At 54.1% G+C, this 24338-nt stretch overlaps 1 protein-coding gene across 1 annotated transcript in view; it reads left to right on the top strand.

Annotated features, from left to right (window-relative positions):
• Positions 1-205: 205 nt before the first annotated feature.
• The window catches only part of ZNF423 (zinc finger protein 423), a 251209-nt gene continuing 227076 nt past the window's right edge, over positions 206-24338 (top strand). Inside the window, exon 1 of the mRNA XM_060083156.1 lies at positions 206-257. The gene's annotated coding sequence lies outside the window, so the exon portion shown is untranslated. The remainder of the gene's footprint in view (positions 258-24338) is intronic.

Genomic DNA, 24338 nt, shown 5'->3' with positions numbered 1-24338 from the left:
TTATGTTTTGTTCTGATTATTTTACATCTCTGTGAAACCAACAAAGGCCTCTTTGTAGGCTTGACCCCTTTGCCCCCTGATCATGGGTATTATAGGGACCGCCACAAATGATCCTTCCTCCTTGTCCTGTGCCCCACCCCAATGACCTGTTTGCACAGATCTAAAACTCAGAGGCCCGTCTCTGTTCTCTCTTTTAGTTGAAGAGGGGGAGGCCTCGGACTTCTCGCTTCCCTGGGAGTCCTCCGTGACAGCATCAGGTAAGTGCCCTGATGGGGCTGGTGGGAGAGTTGGTGGGGGTCCCGGGGGGCAGGCTCAGGAACTCAGAAAGCCACCCCGCTGGTTATGGAACATATTCTTCCTGTCACATTCCTATCTCCGGTCCAGATTACCCCGTGCAACACAATTTTTATATCAGTTCCATATGGTCAATAAAATCTATTACATACAGAGACTACTATGCCTTTATTCCCCTGGGGACCGTGTTTCCATCTTGTGGGCACACTCAGATGGGCCACCACACCCCCACTACACAGGCTTTGAAGCTCCCTGCCATGGGCGTCGCTGCACATTCATTCCAACCTAACTGCATAAAAGCCATTTTAATAGGACATTTAAACTCCAATCAAAATCAGAATTCCTGTATTTGCCTTCCGGGAGGGGGCTGCGTTGCACTCTCGGGCATGCAGACCCGAGCCCAGGCCTCCAGGAGTTGGTAACAGGGGGAGGTCAGACTTGTGGGGTGCCTGGCCATTGGGGGGTGGTGGGGGTGACTTGGTAGTCAGGGGACTTGGGTTTTGCAGCTCAGTTCTGCCCTAGCTAAGTTCCTTCCTGTGCCTCAGTTTCTCCAGCTATAAAAAGAGGTGATGAATGAGGTTTTTCTCACTGTAAAGTTCTATAATTGGGAGCTGCCTATGGAGCTTGGGATGGGAACTGGCTTGGGGTCCTTGGGAGCTCCTGAGTGGAGGGCACGGTGCTCCTGTTGGCTGTGCACCAGCTAGCACCTTCCTTGGCACCAGGGCTCTGGCTTCCTGTCTGGCAGGTGCCAGGCTCTCCTGCCTTGTCCCCTGTCCCAGGATCCTGACCACCTGGCTCCGGCTCCACAGGGGAGAATCTTGGGCCTGAGAAGACCTACGAGGGAGTCATTTAGTCCCACCGCCTTCTCTTTTAGGTGTGGAAGCTGAGGCAAGGAGGGAGGTATGATCTGGGTCAGTAGTTCCAAGAACGAGGTGTTAAGCAACAGGCATATGAACATTTAACACTTGAATGGTTACACATTGAATTTGTGATTTTATGGCCGTGTGTGATTTAAGATGATGCGGAAGTCATTTAATTGAGAAAATTGAGTTGACAAAGTTTTAAGTAATAGTATGTAATGCTTGGAGTCAGCAAAAATCATGAAGATGGTTCCCAGATGACTGAAATTTGGGAAATGCTGGTATAGACTGGGCAGAAGGGGAGTGGGTGCCAGCACGCGAACCCAGGTTCCCGGACTCCTAGTCCAGTGCTCTTTGCAGCAGGATCTGGGCTGATTGGAGAGTCTGAAGGGTCCTGGCTGGGTCCTGGCTGACCCAGGCTTGGGCACTGTTGTGTCTGCAGGTGCCTGGCCCTTGGTGACAGGGGCTCCCTGAAGGGGCTTGTCTGAAGGCAGAATGGGGAGGTGCTCAAATTCTTGGGAGGAGGGTCCAGAGTTAGGACAGGCCTTGGGGTCCACACTGGGTAGGATAGGGGAAGGGGCTGTGCGGTCCCTGCCCTGTGGCCTTCTGTGCGGGAGAGATGCACTCCCCATGGCTGGAGGAAACACAGTGAGGTTATAAAGCTCCACATCTCATCCAGGCGCGCTGACAGACTTGGGGGTCCACGTGCTCAGGCATGCAGCCACCTCCGAAGAGGGTCCCCACTCTGCTCCGAGCCCCCGCACCAGGAAAGCACCCAGCCTGGTCATGTCCCTATAAAGTCGTCCCTCCCAGCTGTTTTCCCAGTGGTGTCAGTGGCGATAGGACAGTCAAGGACAGCCGCGGGGTGCCAGGAGGGCGCTGGCAGTGTTGCGGTGGATGGAGAGGCTGGTGCAGGGAGCGTCAGGCGCCTGGGCTGCATCCCTAGGGCCTCCCTGCAGAAGGCAGGGCAGTGCCAAGGGGCTGCACGGGGGCCTGCGTTCTGCGGTGCCCTGAGGCCACAGTGGAATGGCCAGCCCTCGGGCCTCCGGGGGCGCTCGGGAGTGGCGAAGGTTGTGGGACTTGCCCGTTTCCAGCCAAGAGCTGAGCACGCCCCACACGCGTGTGCGGGAAGAGGTGCACCGCTCCTTGTGAGTCTCTCCGGCCCTCAGGGACTCCCTGGTGCCAGTCAGCTTTGGATCATCTGCTCGGAGATGGGGAAAGGGAGGGCAAAGCATCCCGGGCATTGGATAGTCCACAGCCGGGCAATGGATTGTTTTGTTTTCTTTGGCCCGTTTCTGAAGATTTTCTTACAGTGCATTCATGTGATAAATTTTCCTTCCCAATTCTGTTGGGCTTGGGCTATTAAAGTCAGCTCGTATTCCCTGAGCACGGGGCTTGTGAGATGGAGCAAATCCCGGGTGGCAGGATGAGGCTGGTTTGGGAGGCAGCCCTGGAGCCGGGCATGGATGTTTAGTGAACACTTACGTGGTATGTGCCAGGGCGTGGAGCAAAGCTTTACCTCCAGTATCTCATTGGGCCATCATGACAACCCTGTGAGGTGGGTGCTATTTCCAGCAGCAACTCCAGAATTTCTCCCTGGGCTGGTTGGGGGCCGCCATCTGGTAGAGGACAGGGCCAAAGGCCTGGTTGAAGCTGCTTTAGTATAATGCTTTTCATTAAGCTGAGAAAATGTCACTTGGCTGCATCAGAAAATGGGGGCAGGTGCCAAAGAAGATTATGGGGGAGCAAAGCCTCCCAAGCCACCCTTGGCACCGTTACTGAGAATTGCTGTCCTCATTTGGCGGATAAGGGAAGGAGGCTTGGAGCGGTATAGTAGCGGATCCACAGTCCCCAGCCAGGATGCTGTGGAGAAGGGACTTGAACCCAAGTCCTCCTGCAGCCAGAGCCTGGGGTTTAACCTCTGCACCACCTGACACTGGCTGGTAGACAGCTGAGCAGACACCTGAAGGCATCCTGGGGGCTTTGGGAAGGTCCCTGGCGGCACAGGACCCAAGGTGGCCATGGAGGATCTTTTAGCTCATCAGTCCAGAGGAATGCAGGGTGAGGTGAAGAGGGTGGGCGGAGAGCGTCTTAGCAGGAGTGCAGAGCTTTGAGTACCAGGCAGCTCCTCTTTGTGGGGACCCAGCCTGCCTGGGGTGCAAACTTCCCCTTGCCTGCTTTTCCTGGCTCTGGGAATGTGATGGAGAACCCCAATAAAGAAGCAGAATGCACAGTGGCGTCCGCTACCCGTGGGGACCCTGTGGCCACTGCCCCCAGCAACAACCTGGCCTGCTTTGTCTGTGCCCTTGAGTCGGGGCCCTGACAGTCACGGAGAGCCCGGCTTGGCAGGGAGGGGAGTAAAGTGATCGGCTCACAGCAGTTCTCCCGCCTGGCCATGGGGTCACGGGAGGAGGGAGCCCACTCTTGCCCCTCTGCTGGCGAACATGGGGCTGCTGATAGTGGAACCGGGGGAAGAAGCACTGCTTTCAGAGCCGAGGGACGGGGGTGCCTAGTAGATGTGGGGTTTTAAATCATTTCCCGTTGCGTCCTGTTTTTTCTTATCCATAAAAAGGGGGATGAAGGGACAATATCTTATAAAGAGACAATTTAAGTGAGAGAATTTTTTTTAACATCTTTATTGGAGTATAATTGCTCTACAATGTTGTGTTCATTTCTGCTGTATAACAAAGTGAATCAGCTATATGTATACATATATCCCCTTATCCCCTCCCTCTTGCGTCCCCCTCCCACCCTCCCTATCCCACCCCTCTAGGTGGTCACAAAGCACCGAGGGGATCTCCCTGTGCTATGCGGCTGCGTCCCACTAGCTATCTATTTTATAAGTGAGAGAAATTCTTAACCTGTTTTGAGCCACAGATGCCTTTGAGCATCCAAGGGAAGGAAGCGTGTGGATTCTCTTCACAAATGCACAGAGCATTTTGCATGTGATTTGGGGTGGGGGCGTCACAGATTACTCCCAAGCTCTTCTTCTTGCCGGGCCATGGGTTCAAACTCTTTAGAAGTGTGAGAGTCCTTTGTGAAAGCCCCACAGGGGTCCCAAGCTCAAAGGCCCATCCGAAGTGGGCTGGTAGCACAGGTGAGCGGGCAGGTTTGGGGGGCACTGTGAATTGCGACCCAGGCCCTGCTATGGGGGCAGCCGTCCCTGAGTGCTAGCTGATTGTGACAGGGCACCTGGCCCCAGAATCTCCACATCATCAGAGTTTTTAAAAGAGAAGCCAGAAAGCTGGATTTTCATATGATATCATCAGATTAAAAAATGAACAACGCGTATCTTTTTAAAGCAGCTTTATTGAGGTATAGTATGAGGGTCCCAATCTTTCTACATCTTCACTAATACGTGTAATTTATCTTTTTTGGGGGGGATTCTAGGCTTCCTGGATGTGGAATGGTATCTCATTTGGGGCAATTCATATATCCGAAACACACTGCTCAGGTCAAAGGGTGTCCTTCTGCCAGCTGGTTTCAGCCTGGCCACCGTTAGAAGGTTGCCCAGTGTGTCTTTACCAAGGTTCCACTTCCCAGGTTTGACTTTCCAGGCCTCTCTGCTTCCCGTCACCTGCCCCCAGCCCAGCTCAGTGGGGAGGCCCTTCCTCCCTTCAGTGCTTCCTCTCCCTTCCCTCGATCCCTTTTGCAATGAGGTGTCCGAGTGGCAGGCACCAGGATGATCGTAAGCTTACTGTGTGGGGTTTCAGGGAACCAACCCAACCAAACTGAGCTTTGCCTCCCTTCCCCTGGTCACCAAGTTTGAGCTGGGAGATGAAGGGGCTCATCTTTGTGTAAATGTCTAATCACAGTCTCACTGGAACCTCCCACCTCCCTGGACCAGGTTTCGGGACAGGTTGGGCTTCCTTCCACCATGGCTGCTCTGGACCAAGCTGGGGATGCAGTGCCAGAAGGGTCTGGGGGTGGTCTGGAGACGGAAAACAGTTAATTTGTTGACAAATGCTCATTGTCAATGCCTGGGCAGGTTAGCCAGGTTTATTTCTGGCGTGGTGACACACACACACTTGTGGTTGGAGAGAAACACTCAATATAATCAACTGTGATGGCCCAGCAGCCTGAGACCTTATTGGTGTGATCGGAGTTTCAGGCCTTCCTGCCACGTTACAGGTCTCATTGTTCTGGTTAATGAAACCAACATTCCAATTTATGAGCCACTTCTAGGAGCCAGTCCTCCTTCTCAGTGCTTTTCACATATAGAAAGTGAGGCACAGAGACGCTAGTGACCTGCTTCGGGGTCACACAGCCAGGAAGTGGCAGAGCTGGGATTTGAACCCAGGCAGCTCAGGCATGAAGGTAGCATCTAAACTGTAAATGGCAGATCTGCCTATGAGAATGTTGTTTCAGGCTCTTCATTTCAGGGGATCTAGAGGCTTGGGGGGGGGGTCAGCTCAGTGCCCAGGTCCCTCCTGGGTCAGGTGGGAGAGTCTAACTAGGACCAGGTCTCCTGGTTTGCTGCCCGGAAGGAGAGGAGGTGCCTGTTTTGAAGGCCTTGTGCACATTTCCCCAATTCAAAGGCCAGGTCTGGAAAACACTGGGTCAGGCTCTCTTTAGAGACTCCCACCAGCCTGACCCCAGCCCACCTCCCCCTGGGCCTCTGCTTATGACCATCCTTGGGTGTGGGGCATGTGTGCGCTTTGTGGGGTCAGGGGGAGGCTGTGTTAGGGCTGCAGGCTCTGAGACCTGCTCAGCAGGGAGATTAGAGTGGCATCTGGGTGTCTGGTTTCTGGGGGGCCTCTTGGGGGAGGGATGCTGGAAGGCTTTCCTTTTCCTTTTCCTTTTCTTTTTTTTTTTTTTTTTTTTTGCGGTACGCGGGCCTCTCACTGTTGTGGCCTCTCCCGTTGAGGAGCACAGGCTCCGGACGCGCAGGCTCAGCGGCCATGGCTCATGGGCCCAGCCGCTCCTCGGCATGTGGCATCTTCCCAGACCGGGGCACGAACCCGTGTCCCCTGCATCGGCAGGCGGACTCTCAACCACTGCGCCACCAGGGAAGCCCCTCCTTTTCCTTTTAATCGGACTCTGGGTAAGCTGCGGGGTAGCGGCAGTGGTCAGTGCGCCCACCACGGACAAAGGTGGCAGCCTCCTCACCCCCTGCAGCCCTTTACATCCACATTGTGACCAGTGGGGTGGACGGAAATGTCTGGAAGACTGGGCCTTTCACCGCAGGGAGTTGAGCCCCCTCGGTGCAGCCCAGCCTGCACTTCTGAACCTTCTCAGAGCTGCCTCCCCACCCCACTTGTGTTTTCCTAGAGCATGTATTTATTATTTCAACTACTTCACAGAGACTCCACCCACTACCTTGTGCTTCTACACACTTGCTGTTTACATTTCTCTTGGCCCCTTTGCCAGCTCCATCCGTGTATAAAACCCTTCTCTCTAGATGAAGTGCAGGGTGAGTGCACCGGTGGGGTCCGTATAGCCCCCATGAGCCCCGAGCTTCCTGGAACCCCTGTATCCACATATCCTGCCCTTCTTAGCAGCTACATGGGGCTCTCTGGGTGGATGGGCATTCGTTTTCTGAACTGCCCCTCCCTGCTGGACACTTGGACTGCGTTCAGTTTTGGAATCATAAACCATGCTCTGACCAATGTCTTTGTGTAGGTGGTCTTTTCCCCTTTGGAGTTTTTCTCAGGGGCTCCCAGGACCTTTAAACTTTTTCTTCCATCCTCAAATCAAGGCTGGAGAGACTGTCTCCCTCTCTCCCCTCCTCTCCCCTGGGGCCCCTCACCCTGAATTCTTTCCTGAGTGACCGTCGTAACCTGGCTCATCAGTGAGGGTGTCCCAGCCCCTTTCCCCGCGATCCCGGGGCCCGCGACAGAAGCTTCCAGGTGCCCCTTGGCTCCCGGCTGGCTTGGCTGGCGCTATCCACCTCCTGTGCTCGAGCCCCCAACCCAGTCATTTCCTCGACGAGGACCAGGGGACATTTTAAAGGAGTAGAAAAGTCCTGAATAGATGTAGAATTTCTTAGCATTTTAAAGACTTAAGAAATGCGTTTTTATATGGGGCCAGCTGGGGAGTTTCTCATTAGCTCGGCTGGGGCGTCTGTGGGGAGTTGAGCTGAGTGGAGCCAGGCAGGCTGGGTAGGAAGATGCGGTGGCCCCGAGCTCACTGGGGGGAGCGCGGCAGGCATGCGCCGGCTGGTCTGCACTGTGGACCCCTGGCCAGGCTGGCCGGGCTGTGCCTTTGTTAGAGCTGCTTCCCCCAGCACAGGAGGCCTCAGAAACCTTCAGGTGGTGACTGGAGCTGAGAGGTGGCCATTCTGTTACCATGGTGAGCAGTCCACGAGGTAGGGCGTCTGTGCCCTGTGTGCACACGGAGGCATGCACTTGTGTGTGTGTGTGTGTATGTGTGAGTGTGCCCAGGTGCCTCGGCCCTGACTCAAACCCCTGGGGGCTCTGGGGCCTCTGCATCCCTCTGTGCAGCATCCTGGGCCCCTGGGGCTGACTTGGACCAGTTCTCCGAGGGGGATGTGGTGTTTCCTGCCCACCCTTTCCTCTGGCTCTGGACCAGCCAGGGGCCCCTGCTGGGCTGCACTGTACATCGCTTCCTCTGTGCCGTGTCTGCTGTGCACATGTGCATGTGCACGTGTGTGCTGGTACCCAGGGTACGGGTGAGGGAGTGTGTGTGTGTGTGTGTGTGTGTGTGTGTGTGTGTGTGTGTGTGTGTGTGTGTGTGTGGTGTCTCTCTTCTGATTCCCTTTTTCCTCCCCCATGGCCTGGCTGATGGTTTCGCTGGAGTGAAACCAGAGTGGGGCTTGTCTTGCTGATTTCACCTCTCTGGGTGGACTTGCAGCTTCCGCAGAGGCAGAGACTCTGTGTCATTTGTCCTGTACCTGCAGGCTGGCGCACAGCAGCTGCTCTGCCATTGTACCCTTGCTCTTTGTAGCGAGGTTGCCTGCTCCCAGCCCCGCTGATTGAGGACTGTCCACTCCACCAAGCCCGGTGTCCCCCTTCTCCTCTCCTGGTGCTCCTGGGCTTTTTGGGGGCATCAGTAATGAGGACTGTAATGTTGGACGGGCTGGTCCTACTTTCTCCAGCCTTGAGTGCTCCCTAAGGTCCAGGACTCCACTGGTGGATGGTGGAAATCAGCCGTTTTCTGGTGACTGGAAGCCTGGCTATAAACCAGGGCCACAGTCAGGTGTGTATGTGGGTGTGGGCCTGTGGGTGATGATGACTTTGTTCCTTAGGACTTTGGGGAGGTCTCTCCATGTTTTCCAGGCGTGGTTTATATTGGCTCAGCTCAAACTCGACCATGTAGGCAAATTTGGTGATCTTGTTAAAAATGAAGATTCTGACTCAGCTGTTCTGGATGGGGCCTGGGATTCTGCATTTGTACCCAGCTCTAGAGTGGTGTTGATGGCTCACACACCACCCAGAGTAGCCAGGACTTAGAGGGTTTGATGAGTTAAGCCCTCTCGCCCACTCCCCTTGACCTTTGCTCTGGCCGGACTCTCTGCCTGGGGAGCTCATCCTTCAAAGCTCAGCCTACATGATGCCTCCTCCAGGAAGCATCCCATGATAGCCCTGCTGTAATTATTGTGCCTGCCCCTGGGCCTCGGGGGCCGCCCTGATCCTGGCCCTCACTGCCCTTTGCTTGGTTATGACGTTCCTTCTGTACGTGCCCGGTTCCCTTGCTGCTCTGCTCACTCCTTCGGGCAGTGACCATGTCTGATTCTCTGTGCTCCCAGACCCCAGCTCTGGCTCGGTAACTGACGGATACCCAGCGAATGTTGGCCAAGGTGGAGAACGTCACTTCTCCCTCTTCATCTGTATTTTCCCTTAGCAGTTCAGGGCCACATTTTGGTTCACTTTGTTAAGAGCAAGAAGTAGGTTTGAGGTCGAGACACTTACTAGTTGTGTGACCTCGAGTAAGTGACTTAACCTCTCTGTACTTTCCATTTCCTCATGTGGATGGAATGGGGATACTTATCCTGCTTCCTAGGGCCATTGTGAGGATTACATGAGGGAAGGCCTGTAGGTTAGCCTTGCCCCTGAGGGTGGCACCTGGTGCTCTCCACTTTTATTTCTTTTTTTTTTTTTTTTTGTGGTACGCGGGCCTCTCACTGTTGTGGCCTCTCCCGTTGCGGAGCACAGGTTCCGGACGCACAGGCTCAGCGGCCATGGCTCACGGGCCCAGCCGCTCCGCGGCATGTGGGAATCTTCCCGGACCGGGGCACAAACCCGCGTCCCCTGCATCGGCAGGCAGACTCTCAACCACTGTGCCACCAGGGAAGCCCCTCCACTTTTATTCTTGATAACACATTGATAATACATCAAGGGAAGCTTGGCTTGGAGCTTAGCTCAGCCTGGATCTGTGTGGTCAACAGAGAAGGCTCTGATGGGCCCCTCCCTTCCTCCTTCCCCTTGTCTCAACTGGCAGTCTCTAGGCATTGTCACAGTGGGCAGGGCACTCACGCCTTCATCCCCATGCAGGGTTGGGGTGGGACTGAGTCCTCAGGGGACCACCCTCACTTAGCTGACCCTGGCTGGTGGGGTGCTGCTTGTTTCCCAAGTGAGGAAGGCTGGGTGTGGTTGGGAGTTGGCAGGGGTTGGTGGGCAGGGTCTGGTCTGAAAGGCAGAGGCTCTGAGGCTGTCATATGATCAGGCTCCTTCCCTGGGTGGAGCTTGATGCATCCACTGTGCAGCCATGGATGGCCAGTAGGAAATGGCCAAGGTCAGCCCAGTTGTGCCACCTGGCAGGTCCTGGCTTCCTGGATGGGCACTCTGCAGGGCCCAGCTTCTGGATGGGTATGGTGAGCACTGTGTCAGCCACTGTCCTGCTGTAGGCTGTGGGCAGCCCACAGGGGTTGGCGGTTGTCATCTCAGCTGACACTCTCTTAAAATGCTTGAGCATGAGGCAGGTGTGGGTATGTGCGCATGTTCTCTGTCTCTGTCTCTCTCTCTTTCTCTCCATGCATGTATTAGGTTGAGCTTGCCTAGTTGATGCCTGCCTGGTTCAGAAAACCATTATTTTGCCCACACTGATAATTCTTTTTTCCTTTGTTGTGGTTGGTGCTTTAACTGATGGCTACTGGCCATACTTGGTAGTAGTTAGCTCATCAGACCGATACTGAATCCAGTAAATAGGAGACACTTTTACTTCTGCTGTTCCACTTCTCTGGGCTAAATGCTTTGCAAACTGTGCAAGGTTGTGGAGGCAGGGGCAGTGCCTGCTTTGCTCACTGTTGTATCCTCAGTTACCGTAATTATAAGCAACTGTAATAACAATAACAAAAAACAACCATCTAGTGAGCATTCGCTGGGGCCAGGTGGGGGCCATGTACCTGACATGCGTCTTTCATTTAACTCTCCTTAACCACAGCTGGTAGGAAGTAGTATCACTCCCATCTCACGGATGAGCAGTTGGGGCTCAGAGAGGTTGAGAGACAGGTGCAGGCTTTCACAGCTGGTCCGGGCCTGAGCAGGATTTGAACCTGGGTTGGTTTTGTCTGAGTCCAGGGCCCACCCTTCTGTAGTTGCTAGTTCACAGCGACCTAGGACCCAATGGAGATGTAATGCATCTTTGTGGGATGACATCCCAGAGGATGTGCTAAGAACCCTAAAGAGGTCATGGTAGTGACACACCACGAGTGAGAGGCCGCCAGGGCCAGTGTGGGAATGAGTGACTGCTGACGGGCACAGGCCCAGGAGTGTTCTTCAACGGTGACATGTAACAATGGCAAGTCATTTTGTGCATGCTCGTGCGCACACACACACTATGTACACTTGCTCACAAACATAAGCACACGTGCACACACATTCACACACGTACATATGCACCCCCACAGTGCACACGTACACACACTCACACAGCACACGTATACGTTCACGTGTTCCTCCATACCTCACATGCACACACATGTACGCACGTGTGCACGTGCATGCATTGAGTGTGCCCACATGCACCCACATGTACACAGGGCACATATGCACACACTTACAGACATGAGCACATACACAGACATACACACATGTGCACCACACACCCATCCTCACCCCTAGGCTTGCAGATGAGTAGAAAGAGCTGCTTCTGGGACGTCTCTTTTCAAGGATGCGGACAGTTCTCCCCACCCAGGTGGGTGCCCAAGATGTCCAGGTTGCCTCCTTACCCTGGGTTTCCTCTCTTCGGTTCCTTTGTTGTACGCTCAGGGCTTCAGACATTCTTTCCGTCCAAAGATCTGCACCTCTGCTGTTGGAGCTGGGCCTGGGCGGAGCCGGGTGCAGACACAGACCCCAGTGCCCATCCATCCGTGTGCCTGCCCAGCCTGCTCTGGCCCACGTGCGCCCCACCCCCAATTTGGACATGACTTCATTTCCACTCTGCACCTGCCACTTTAAGAGCCCAGGGCCTAGTCGGCCTGTCCCCAGGGTCGGGCTGGGGGAGGCTGGACAGCTGCGGGCTGGGGGAGAATTGTTAGCTCCCAGGGGCCTCTTGGAGCCCGGGCAATGCTGTGGAAACTGAAACAAAGGCCGACAATGGCCTCCTTCCCTCCCTGGGCGGCCTCGGAGCAGGGCCTGCATGGGCGGCCTCTGGGGGCCCCTGTTATTTCCTGTGCTGGCTGCGGGGCTCCTGGCCAGCCACAGTGGGCAGGAAGCAGGGCAGGGCATCTCCTCCCCACCCGCCAGGCTGGCCCTCAGGCCAGAGGAGCTGCTTCTGTGAGCCGGGCCAGAGCGGCCCGCCTGTCCCGCCATACCCCGCTCGGAGCCTGCTTGGCTGAGGCCTGCCCTGCTCCCATCTGCCTGGGCTTCCTGGACGGGAAACCTGACCCCATCCCCGCTGCCCTCTCCCTGATGCAGACCCCACGTGCTCCACCATCTGTGCGGGAGGCTGTGTGTCTGCCCCCCCAGCCTTTGTGGCTAGAGTGCTGGCCCTTCAGAACTGAGGACAAGGTAGGGCAGGGAGCCTTGGGTTGGTTATTGCTAAATTCCTCAGGGATTGTGCTAGAAGGAAGCTTAGGTTTAGTATTAAGGTTAAGGTTAGCGTGAGGTTTACCATCCCTCGACACCAAAAAGACAGGAGTTTTGCATGAGGTCGAAGCAGACTGACCTTTGTTTCTGTCCTAGCTTTATCACCTTTTTGTTCATCACCTAATTATCAGGTGTCTGTCTGTGCCGTCTAGGCCACAGGGATGCCTAGGATGGTCGTGTGCCCTCCAGACCCACATTCTAGGGCGAGGAGACAGGGAGCAGGTGAACACACACAGCAACACTCTTGGCTTCTTAGCTGTGAGGCTGGACTTGATGCACTTATTCACCTCCTCATGGCTCAGTTTCCTGATTTGTAAAGTGGGAAGACTGAAGCCCTACCTTGTGACATTGTTATGCGAATGAGTGAGAGGAAAGATGTGCCTTCAGCACAGTGCCTGGCACACAGCAAGCAACCGACAAACACCAGCTCTGGGGATTATTAATGAAACAAGATGAGGGGCCCAGGTGTCATTGGTCAGCTAAAATAATTGATGAAAGAACTAATTATGTCAGCAGCCTAAGGTCAGGGTCATCAGGCAGGTGAGCTTCCTGGCAGCCTAAGGCAAAAGAGAAATAGGATGAAGGGCAGTGTGGCCCCCTCTGTCTGATTCAAGTACTTGGGACAGACAAACATTTTCCCCTGGCACTAAGTGCTGAGGAATTTACTGTGTGGATCTTCATTAATCACTGAACAAACAACAGCCCTGTCTCAGTAACAATTTGGCACACGATACAGAAACATCTTTCCTCGAGTTCTTTCTTAAATTGACCTTGGAAAATGCTCAGGGCCTAAGTGCACACCACAGCCGAGGAGTTACATGCAGTACAGCCTGGAGGCAGCCGGGCAAAGATGAGGCCGCCTCAGCTGGCTGCGTCCTGGGACGGCTGCTCAGGTTACCTTCCTAAGTGCCTGGTTAAGTGCAATCAAACGGGTTCCGTTAATGCAGGACCTCAAAGAGCCCTTGGTCCGTCCGTGGTCGCTGTGAGTCTTGGGGAGGACTCGTCAAAATTTTTTTGATTGAAGTATAATTGCTATACAATATTAGATAAGGTATAGGTGTACAGTTTAGTGATTCACAATTTTTAAAGGTTTTACTCCATTTATAGTTATTATAAAACATGGGCTGTATTCCCTATGTTGTACAATGTATCCTTGTAGCTTATTTTATACCTAATAGTTTATACCTCTTAATCCCCTACCTCAATGTTGCCCCTCTTCCCACTGGTAACCACTAGTTTGTTGTCTGTATCTGTGGGTCTGGTTCTTTTTTTGCTATTTTTGACCTTAGAAACTCTTCTCCCTTTTTTGAGGACCACGTATCCCCAGCTCGTGGAGTCTTGGAACACAGTTTGGAAGCTCTATTTACATCTTTGTGTTTTGAGGTCCAAAGCCCAGGAGACACCTCGCCCACTGTGTCCCCACCTTCTCTGCCCAGATTATAATCAGGCTGTGGTTGAATCTGAGGGCTTTCATCCAGCAGTACCCACCCCTTGTTCACTTTTTGCAAGATTATTGTATTTACTTATCTGAGTAGAGTCCAGCCTTCAGGAGGGACACAGCCAGGGAAACTGAGGCTCAGAACGGTTAAGAGGACACAGGGCCGGGGCTGCTACTTCAGAGTCTTTCTGTAGACACACACGCCTAAATGCACACGCTCATACCGAGACATGCTCACACGCAGCCACTCTTTGCTTTGCATGTAAGTGTGAACATTGTTCTGTGCCTGAGATAGAATGTCCAGCTGGAGCCCCCCTCTGTCCTCTCCCCTCCCAGCTGGCAGGGCTGTGGCCCTGGCCCCGGTAAGGCCTGCCAGTAGCCACTTGCCCCTGTGTCTGGCGGGCGCCCCATGGAGTTTCCATGGTAAGCTCTCCTTTGGGGGCCCCTGGGTGGGACTTTCCATCTGGGTGGAAACCTGACCCGCAGGCCCCGGGAAGGAGGAAATGCCTTCCCCAAATGTGGAGAGAAAAAGAACAGAGAGGCAGCCAGCCTGGGATTCCAGCCAGAGCCCCCGACTCCTGCAAAGCCACAGAGCTTGAACACCCCAAGGGACCTGGGGCTGGGCTGCTTTGGATCCACCCCTTAGGGAAGGCACAGCCCAGGCCGGGCCCCAGCTCCACACTGTGGGATCGCTTTGGGGGCTGATTGCCCTGTGCCCCTGCAGTTCTGGCCTTGAGTTTGTGCACGTCTGTGCTTGCATTTGCAGCCTGTTCCTGCAGAGATTGGGTCAACTGGTTGGTAAGTGGCTGGTCGGGATTCGAACTTGGCTCTCTCTGTCACCAAGGCCCATTGTGCTTGTCGCTGTGCCCCCTCGCCCCCCTCAGGCAGGCATTTCCGCAAGCATTATCTCACTGAATCCTTGAAGTAGCACTTTGACCATAGGTTTTGTTATCCTTCCTGTTCCCATATGTGGAAATTGAGCCTCAGAGAGGCTAGGGGTCTCGCTCAGTGTCACACAGCAAGTTTGTGGCAGAGCTGCGTTGCAGCATCTTATGCCCCCCTCCCCCAGCCCGCCCTTGCTGACAGCAATCTATGCATACTTGTAGGTCATCATTAGCTCATTTAACTTCTCCCACTTTAGATGCACATTTGCCAAGAAAAGAGGGCAATAACCATTTTTTTTTTTTGCGGTATGCGGGCCTCTCACTGTTGTGGCCTCCCCCGTTGCGGAGCACAGGCTCCGGACGCGCAGGCTCCGGACGCGCAGGCTCAGCGGCCATGGCTCACGGGCCCAGCCGCTCCGCGGCATATGGGATCCTCCCAGACCGGGTCACGAACCCGCATCCCCTGCATCGGCAGGCGGACTCTCAACCACTTGCGCCACCAGGGAGGCCCGGCAATAACCATTTAAAGAGGGTTGGCCACTGCAGTCAATGGGGGCGCTGCCTGGGTGAGCCTGAGATGCGGGGGAGAATCTCCTCCTCCCTCAGGTGGTGGTCTGCGTGGCCCTCATGTGTCACGTGGCTGTGACTCTGGCATTTTAAGATGTGTGTCTTCATCCCTCACGCCTGACATAGGAGCCAAGCACCTCATGGCCAGCATCCTCATGCGTGTATCCCAAGCCACAGCAGCTGTATCTCAGGGCAGATGGCATTGTCGCCTCATAGGCTGACTTTAGAACCTGGCACCCCCCTCTCCCCTCCCCAGCCCACTCCCGAGCTGGGACCCCACCCAGGGACCAGGGCTGGGCCTGAGTCTGACCCACAGGTTTGTGAAGGGATCACAAGGTGAAGGTGGTGCATGAACCAGTGTGCAAGGGCAGCCTGTGTGGTGGGTGCTGAATTGTCTCCATCATGGGTGTTATCCTCGGTCTGCCCCGAGCACTGTCCCCAGCCCAGGTCCTGGGGCCTGCCTGGCTGGAAGATGCCTGCTTGGGCCATGGCAGAGTTTCCTTAAAGGGAGCTTGTCTGGTTTCAGGGAGAGATTGGCCAGCCAACACCCTCCACCCCTGGCCTGGGGGAGGGGAAGGGCAGTTTGGCCACCTTGGCCCCCTGAGGCTGTTGGGAGAAGGGCCCTTGTCCTCATGCTCTGAAGCACAATGGCTTCCAGGGCTCAGGTCAAGTTCTGGGGATGCAGATGAAGGGGGAGCTTGAGGAGTGCTGAATGGCAGGAGTACTAGACTGGGAGCCTGGAGCCCCATGCTCCGGGCCGGCTCTGTGGCTGCCAGGTTCAGGGGCCCTCAGCAGCCTGGGAGGTCGTGGTGCCCTGAGGCAGGTGGTCCCGTGGAGGGTCTCACTGGCGCATTTTGTTGGGAGAATCAAGATGGGTGGAGGACTCCACAGGTCCCAGAAACTGTCTCTTATAGGGGTGTCCCCCTTTGCGTCCTGCGTCCTCATTCCAACCCCGTGCGTTTGCTTGGGCTGTGTCCTCCTCCTGCAGTGTCCTCCCCCGCCACCTACCCCAAAGCTGCATGTCCTTCAAGGCCCAGCCCCATGCCCACCCTCTGTGCACATATGTCTCCCGGGAGCCTGCTCTTTCCATGAACTCTGGTCCCGCCCTTTGGAGTCTCTGAAGGACCACGTGTCAGCTTGTCTCTTTCCCTTAACTGTTCAGAGGCTCCATCTCCCCTGTCACTATGGATGCTTTCTCTTCCTCCTGCCCTCAGTAATCCAGCATGAGGCTCAAGCTGTGCTTTATTCACTCATGGACAATTTTTCAGAACATACATCACCAGGAAGTTCTACTGAGCGTCTAACCACCATCTCAGTTGCTGCTGGATGAACTTCAATGCTGGTGTTGCAGGACTTCTTGATGGCCAGTGATGGCTGTGAGCCTGGGTCACCACTGGCAAGGTCCCGATAGGCTTCATTCTGTCAGTCACAAATGTCGTTAAGTGTTGGCACATACCTACTAAGTGCCGGGCACTGTTCTAGGTGGTGAACAGGGCCAACAAGATTCCTTCTGTGAGTCCAGTGGGGGAGACGACAGCAGCAAAATAAACCAGTAAATACATACGTTTTCACTGGGAGGGGACCAGCAGGGTGGCCGGCTGGAGAATGATAGGGTGGCGGGGAGGAGGTGAGGGCGGTCAGAGCCCTCTGCCAAGGGGTGGGTGCTTGAGCAGAGAGGGAGTGGGCCATGCAGAGGGGGTGGGGGCAGTGTTCTAGACGTTCCCCACTGTGGGAAGGAGCTGGGCTCACTGAAGGACAGGGAAGGGACGTAGCATCACTGTGGCTGGAGTAGAGTGAACCATGGGCAGGGGGCGCACAGAGGGAGGTCGGGGCGCTGAGGAGGGAGGCAGGCAGGCAGCAGCTCACGGAGGGCCTTGAGCCATGGTGGGCACACGGGTTCTATTCTGAGTTGAAGGGGAGCTGGGGAGGCGCCCCCTTAGCCGTGTGTGGGCAGTGAAGCTGACCGTGTACTCATTCAGGTGAGAGATGGAGCCCTGGGACCACAGGTGGGAGGTGAAGAGCTCAGATCGGGAATTCCTTTTGGAGGAGGTCCAACAGAATTTGCTCCCGGATTGGATGTCGGGGATGAGAAAAGGAGGGGGACCATGGACAACTCCAAGGTTTTTGGCTGAGCAGCTGGGTGGCTGGAGGGGCCTTTCACCGTGATGGCAGTCCTGGGAAGAGCCACTCTGGTGCAGATGGTGGCCGTGGGCTCAAGAGTTAGGTTGTGGCCATAAGTTTGAGATGCCTCTTATGTGTTTATGAGTGTGTGGTCCTGCGATCTAGGGAGGATGAGACTGGGGATGTATGTGGGGGTCATGAGTGTGTAGTTGGTCCTTAAAACTGGGATGGATGCACCTGCCAGGGGAGTGAGCCCAGGTTGAACAAAGGAGTTGAGGTCTGGGTCCAGGGGGCATCAGTACTGAGGGCTGGAATGAGGAAGTGAGACTGAGGAGACAGACAAATGGTCAGGGGGGTAGGAGGAAACCCAGGAGAGGGTGGGGTCCTCAAAACCCAATGAAGGGGGCTTCCCTGGTGACGCAGTGGTTGAGAGTCCGCCTGCCGATGCAGGGGACATGGGTTCGTGCCCCGGTCCGGGAAGATCCCACATGCCGCGGAGCGGCTGGGCCCGTGAGCCATGGCCGCTAAGCCTGCATGTCCGGAGCCTGTGCTCCGCAACGGGAGAGGCCACAACAGTGAGAGGCCCACGTACCGCAAAAAAAAAAAAACAACCCAATGAAGAAAGTCCTTCTGGAAGGACGGAGTCACTGAGCAGGTCCAAAGCTTTACGAAGTGGGGTCCTATGACCTTGTTGGGACCAGCTCTTCGTATAGATGTGGTCAAGTTGCTTGAGATTTGTGCAAATGGGAAGGAAGACTAGCCTCGCGGCTCTCAGGCTTGGTGGGAGCCAGAGCTGCTAAAAACAGCCTTTGCTTGAAACCATTCTGGGGCGAGCAGAGATAGGGTTCAGGGGTTAATGAAATGAACTCTCGTCTGCAGACTGGCCCATCTGGGGGTGTCTGCACCGAGCCCCCCTTCCTGGTTCCCGCTCGGGAAATGTAGCCATGGCTGGACCAGAGGTGGTGTCTGGGAGCGGCAGACTGTCCGCGGCGGAGTCCAGCTGTGAGCGAGCCCTCAGCACTGAAATTGCCAGCCTCACGCAGCCCAGAGCCAGCCCGTGGAAGTGGGCCAGCCGCACCTCCGTACAGGATTAGAGGGATGTGTAATGGATTAAAGATCAAAAATGTTAATTAAGAAATGGTCTTTTCTAATAAGATGCCTTCAAGGGCACAGGCCTGAAAAGGAGGGGATTTCTCATTTTGGCAACACGGTTTCTGTTGTAATGAAATTGGTTCACAGACAGTGGGGAGGACCCGACGTTAAGTCTCGTTTTAAAGACATCTCCATCCAAATTAATTAGCAATAAAAAACGGAGGGCTGGGCCTCCCTGGTGGCGCAAGTGGTTGAGAGTCCGCCTGCCGATGCAGGGGATACGGGTTCGTGCCCCGGTCTGGGAGGATCCCATATGCCGCGGAGCGGCTGGGCCCGTGAGCCATGGCCGCTGAGCCTGCGCGTCCGGAGCCTGCGCGTCCGGAGCCTGTGCTCCGCAACGGGGGAGGCCACAACAGTGAGAGGCCCGCATACCGCAAAAAAAAAAAAAAAAAAAAAAAAACGGAGGGCTGAATGTCAGGCTGGCAGGCAGGCATTATGTGGTGGCTTGGCAGGAAGGCTGCACGGACTTCAGAGAATTCCATCTGTATCCCTGTGCTTCTGGAATGTTGTATCTGGGGGCACATTCTGGGGAGCCTAGTGGGGTCTGACTGTGTCTGGGGTCAAAGGATGAGGCCTGGTTGGATGCTAGGCCTAACTTGATAGGAACTTGCTGTGTGACTTTTAGCTATCCATGGCCCTCTCTGATCATTCCTCTAAGTTTCCTTTCTTATCAGTTGTGGATGACAACGAAATCTCTCCTATCTGCCTCCATGGTCTGTTGGAGCAAAAAGATTCTTAGATATGAATGATTTGAAAACTCTAAACTCTCAATGTGAATCAGTGAGATTATTGCTAAGGGATGGTTTGGGCTTTATGTACCTGATCCAGCCTTGGCCCACTCTTGAGTTCTGCTTTTCCAGGCCACATTTTGTTTACCCATTCAGTTGTCCGTGGAGACTTAGGCTGTGAAGTCCCCTAGGTTGTTTACATGTCTCAGAAGGGCACCATAGCCTAATGGTTAAGAATTGGGCTCTGGAGTCTGACAGGTCATCAGCTTGCATCCAAGCTTTGCCTCCTGCTTGGAACCTAAGCTCAGTGACTTGTCTTCTATGGGCGTCAGTCTCCTCATCTGTAAAATGTAGCCAGTGCCCTTGCCTCATAGCACTGCTGTGAAGTGTGAAGAGAGAAAAGGCTGTAGAGAGCCTGGGCTCTGAGGGAGGGGGCATGGTGTGCAGTGCTGGGGGCTGTTGCTTTGATTATTGCTCAGAAGCAGAGGAATCTGTGTGTCAGTTCCAGATGGGTCCTTGGTTGGAGACTGGCTGTTTTGAGTTTCCTGGGCCCTCCAGTGTGCAGAACCTCGTTTTACAAGAAGCTGGAGGAAGGAGTCATTCAGAGCCTGGGACTTGCTCTGAAGGTCCCAAGACTTGAGAAAAGCGTGGACCAACACGTCCAGGGGAGGGTGTCCCACTGCCTTCAGGATCAGAACTCGCTGTGTCTGATGAAAGCTTGTGTGTTTTCTTGCTCACCACAAATTTTGCTTCCTCCGGCAGTGATGTTGGGAGCAAGAGAGAGAAGGGAGAAGAGTTTTCTACTGTCCTCTTTCCTCTGGTTGCAGATTGTACACCCTTCTGCATCTTGCTTCTACTTTGGACTTATCATGGCTGCAAACCCTAACTGATTTTTTTTTTTTTTTTTGCGGTACGTGGGCCTCTCCCTGTTGTGGCCTCTCCCGTTGTGGAGCACAGGCTCCAGACGCACAGGCCCAGCGGCCATGGCTCACAAGCCCAGCCACTCCGTGGCATGTGGGATCTTCCCGGACCGGGGCACGAACCCGTGTCCCCTGCATCGGCAGGCGGACTCTCAACCACTGCGCCACCAAGGAAGCCCACTGAATTTTAAAAAAATATAAAACACTCTCATTGTTTTATTTAATGGTATTTGCCTTGAATTGAATTTTTGTCTCATATTAATATCATGACTTTTGCCTTAATTTTCTTGCATCTGCCTGCCTTTTCTCAGCATTTTACTTTTTTCCCCAATAAAATTTTAAAAAAATTATGGTAAAATATACATAACATATAATTCACCGTCTTAACTGTTGTCAAATGTGTCAGTGGCATTAAGAACATTCAGATTGTTATGTAATCATTACCACCATCCATCTCCAGAATTCTTTTCATCTTCCCAAACTAAAACTGTCTACCTATTCAACACTAACTCCTCATTCCCCACTCCCTCCAGCCTCTGGAAACCTTACTTCTACTTTTATCTCTGTGACTTTGCCTCATGGAAGTGGAATCGAACCGTATTTGTCCTTTTGTGTCTGGATTATTTCGCTTAACATGTCTTCATGGCTCATCCATGTTGTAGCGTCTGTCAGAATTTCTTTCTTTTTAAGGTTGAATAATATTCTGTTGTATGTATACTCCAAGTTTTGTTTATGCATTCATCAGTCACTGGAGATGTGGGTTGCTTAATTATTTGGAAAAACTGCCAAGTGGCTTCACCATGTCACAACACCCTCTCCTAAAGATCTGTCTGCTGGCAGACGAGAAGGAAAGTGGAGGGCGTGGACTTTTCTTGTCCCTACCTGGATAACGGACACCAGAGATGTGTGTGATAACGGCAAGAGGCTTGTTGGGAGTGGCTTTCAGGGGCGAGGGTGTGGTGAAGCTCCCTCGGTGGAGTGGAGACAGCTCTGCCCTCCTACCTGCCACCGCCTGGCCACTGGAGCAGGTGACCGGCAGACGCAGCCCCTTCCCGCCTTCCCCCGCCCCGCTAAGGCAGGCCATCTCAGCATCAGTGGTGCTCGGAAGAGAGAGGGAGCTCTCTGCTCAGTGAAGTTTGGTTGCCACATGCGGTAATGGAAATGCTTTTAACCTCAAACCAGCAACCAGACAAATGGCAGAACAGAAATAATGGGATGAGCTGCTCTGTGGTCTAAGGTGTGCCCTTAGTCAGTGACTCCGATGGGGGAGGAAAAGGACAGGATTGGACCTGACCTTTAAGAAAGCAAAACTTAAAAGTATGAACACGGGGGCTTCCCTGGTGGCTCAGTGGTTGGGAGTCCGCCTGCCGATGCAGGGGACACGGGTTCGTGCCCCGGTCCGGGAGGATCCCACATGCCGCAGAGCGGCTGGGCCCGTGAGCCATGGCCGCTGAGCCTGTGTGTCCGGAGCCTGTGCTCCGCAACGGGAGAGGCCACAGCAGTGAGAGGCCCGTGTACCGCAAAAAAAAAAAAAAAAAAAAAGTATGAACATAGCAGTGAGGACAAATGACGCAATGCCATCCCCAAGTGTTGGATGCATCTCTGAGACCTAATGTTGAGTGAAAGAAGCCAGACACAAAAGAGAGCGTGATGTGTGTCCATTTATGTACCATTCAGAACTGGGCAGAATGGTGTCTGGTGACAGAGGTCCGGCAGCAACTGGCCTTGGGGCATGGCTGGGAGGGGCCTGTGGGAGACTTTGGGGTCCTGGGAAGGTCTTCTGTAAAAACGTGTCACCCCCTTTGCTTAAGATTTGAGCACTTTACTGCATGTAAATTAAGTCTCAATAAAAAAGGGACATGAAAAGAAACACCGGAAGTAAAAACGTCTTCATTTCAGAGATGTGAAGGTTGTGGGCTCTTTACTTAGTTCATTTCCCCCTAAATTATTAAGGTGATATATTCCAAGACCCACTCTTGGGCTTGGCCTAGCCAGCCTTTCAGACCGAGGGTAAAGATAAGAACCACAGGTCAACACACGCGGTTCCTAGGGTGGAGGGTATTGGGGGGCCCAATGTGTCCTTTAGACATGCTGCATGACAGGGAGGGGGCTGCGAGCCCTTCACTGCTCCCCACCACTCTTGGAAAGTACAGTTCAGGCCTTCCGCCGGGAAAGTGTTCTGAGCCTCGGTCCTCTGGTCTGGACGCCAGGACAGCCTCATGGTGCTGGGAAGCGTGCACGGGGTCCATGTACCTGTGAAGCGCTGTGCAAAGGCTTCCGAGTGGGGAGTTCTGTCCTGGCAACTGTACGTCTCCCATAGCCGAGGGGAGGGGAGGCGTGGGGAGCGGCAGGTGCTGCCTGGGTGGATGTCCTCAGTGGTGGCCACTTCCTTGTGGGGCGGTACCCGGTCACAGGTCTTTCCTGACACATGTAGCAGTTATACCCGTACTGCATCTCCAGGGGTCTGGGCCCTGCAGGCTCAGCTTCTGGATCTCAACCTCTTTGCCAAATGGGTTTTTAAACATTTTTTATTTATTTAATTTACTTATTTTTGGCTGCGTTGGGTCTTCGTTGCTGTGCGTGGGCTTACTCTAGTTGCGGTGAGCGGGGGCTACTCTTCCTTGTGGTGCGCGGGCTTCTCATTGCGGTGGCTTCTCTTGTTGCGGAGCACGGGCTCTAGGCGCGTGGGCTCAGTAGTTGTGGCTCACGGGCTTAGTTGCTCCGCGGCACGTGGGATCTTCCCGGACCAGGGCTCGAATCCATGACCCCTGCATCGGCAGGCAGATTCTTAACCACTGCGCCACCAGGGAAGCCCTGCTGAGTGGGTTTTTTGTTGTTGTTGTTGTTGTTGTTTTTTGCGGTACGCGGGCCTCTCACTGTTGTGGCCTCTCCCATTGCGGAGCACAGGCTCCGGACGCGCAGGCTCAGTGGCCATGGCTTACGGGCCCAGCCGCTCCGCGGCATGTGGGATCCTCCCAGATCGGGGCATGAACCCGTGTCCTCTACATCGGCAGGCGGACTCTCAACCACTGCGCCACCAGGGAAGCCCCCGAGTGGGTTTTAAATAGGGATTTCTTCACTCATTCATCCCCCATTAAGCCTTATTTGAACATTGTTTCTGGGTGAGTGTATGCCAAGAAGAATACTATTTGGAATTAGCCAGTTGGTGGGAGGAGGGGAGGGAGGTGGGGGTTGGGAGGGGGCGTCATCTTCTCAGCACCAACCATGTACACAGCTGAGCGCCAGGGCTTTCTGTATGCACATTGCCTCGTTTAATCAGCGTAACAACACTGTGCAGTGGTGGTTATGGCTCCCACTTTCCAAGGGAGGAGACCGGGGGCCAGTTGGACTAAGTGTTTGCTACTCAAAGTGTGGTCCACGGACCGGCATCACTCACCAGCTGGCTAGAAATGTAGAATCTCGGGCCCCTCCCCAGACCTGCTGAATTAGATGCTGCCTTTGAACAAGATCAAAGGAGATCTGTGTGCACATCCAAGGCCCATGTCAGCGAAGTGTGAGATGGCTGGGGACATACCCGGGTTTACTTTCCTCAGAAGCATGCCCTCTTTAGTAATAACAGTGGCAGTCAGAAGCAAGCTCTTCTCAGGGACAGTACCCAGTGCTGCGCTGAGTACTTTCCATCGTTTATGTCATGTAATCCTCCAATAGCCCTCTAATTCAGGCACCACTCTCATCATCTCCCTTTTACTGTTGAGGAAACCAGAGCCTCAGAGAGGTTAAGTAACTTGCCCCAGGTCACACTGTATTTGGGAGGCCAAGAGCTTTCTTTTGTGTGTGTGTGTGTGTGTGTGTATGCTGGAGGGGAGGTGGTGATCATGGCATGATGAGAGGACTTTGGGGAGGTGACTCTTGGTGGAAGCAGCAGACATGGCAGATGGTTTGCAGAGAACTCAGTGTGGATGGGGAGGCCCTGGACACTTCCCAGGAGGTGCTGCCTGCCTTCCAGTGGGGAGACTTTCTGGGTTTTCCTTCAAGAATCAGATCCATGTCCTCTCTTCCGAGAAGCCCTCCCTGATTTCCCCTCACAGTTCGAAGCCCCCTCCTGTGCTCCCATCACCACCTGCTCATTTTCTGCCTTTGCCTTCATCACATGGTCTGGTTTGTGCCTCTCCTTGCTAGATGAGGAGGTCCTTGACAAAAGGACAGCGTCTTGGTCATCTTTGTATCCTCCATCCCTAGAACAGCTGTTTTTTTTCATTCATTTATTTTATAAGAATACATGGGGGACCTTCTGTGTGCTGAGCCCTGGGTTAGGCACTGACCGTTCCATGGCAAGTGAGGCAGGTGTGGTTCCTGCTCCCTGGAATGTAATAGAGAGGAAAGAGAGGAAAGCTCTCGTACAATGGTGACTCACTCATTCATTCA

This window comes from Mesoplodon densirostris, chromosome 19, assembly GCF_025265405.1.
Source record: "Mesoplodon densirostris isolate mMesDen1 chromosome 19, mMesDen1 primary haplotype, whole genome shotgun sequence".
NCBI classification, from domain to species: domain Eukaryota; kingdom Metazoa; phylum Chordata; class Mammalia; order Artiodactyla; family Ziphiidae; genus Mesoplodon; species Mesoplodon densirostris.
This window is presented reverse-complemented; position numbering and strand designations above follow the sequence as displayed.